Source organism: Dermacentor silvarum, chromosome 1 (genome assembly GCF_013339745.2).
Source record: "Dermacentor silvarum isolate Dsil-2018 chromosome 1, BIME_Dsil_1.4, whole genome shotgun sequence".
Lineage (NCBI taxonomy): Eukaryota > Metazoa > Arthropoda > Arachnida > Ixodida > Ixodidae > Dermacentor > Dermacentor silvarum.
The window spans coordinates 260,936,817-260,937,731 of record NC_051154.1 but is presented as its reverse complement, the minus strand read 5'-3'; positions in this window follow the sequence as shown (position 1 = coordinate 260,937,731).

Genomic DNA, 915 nt, shown 5'->3' with positions numbered 1-915 from the left:
AAAACAAATATAGGAATGCTAGGCGCCGCCAAGCCGTGAAACCCAGGTGACTGTTGACAGAGTGCGACAGTGACTAAAGTAACAGAAAATAATTTAAGAATGAGGGGGGGGGGGGGGGGGGGAACCGCATAAAGGCGTTAAGAAAAACGAGTCGAGAGAGCGTCTCATCACGGCCCACACCGTGTCACGGCCCGAACACCAGACGGCCGTGACCAGTCGGGCGGCCGTCGTAAGGCGCCAGCGGCGCGCCGGCGATGATGATGATGATGATGATGATTTATTGGCATCCCCTTTGAAACGGGGCGGCGACAAATAGTCACCTAGCCTGCTTGATTTAATCAGGTATACTATACATGTTCTTTATCTAGCATTTTTGTATACCTCTCATAATATTTTTTCAAAATTTACCTTGTACCTCTGCCTATGATTTTAAGAGATCAGGTCGTATCCATCTTTTCCCTGCTTTTTTCCACCAGTACTCTAATCGTCTCTTGCTGACCTCTACGGCTGATCTGTTTATGTTTCTTCCACTTTGAACCCAAGCGCTTCGGAGTTGCACGTTACCTACGGTTCTCGCTGGGTGGATCCCGTCGCATTCCATTAGGATGTGCTGAGTGGTCTCTGGATCTTTACTGCAGCATACACATGTCTCATCTAGTTCCGAATATTTGTTCGATATGTTTTCGTCTTAGGCAACCGGCTCGAGCCTCAAATAGCAAGGCACTGCCCTTTGTGTTATCGTACAGATTTTCCCTTCTAATTTCTTTCTTCTCATTCTTGTAAATCTCCATTGTCCTTTCGTTTCCATTCTTTGCATCCAATTCACGGTCTCTATTTCTCTCACTTTCTTTTGATGACCCTGGTTGTCTATTTACAGTTTCGATTATCCTGTACTTGGTTGCCAACTTCCTTGAC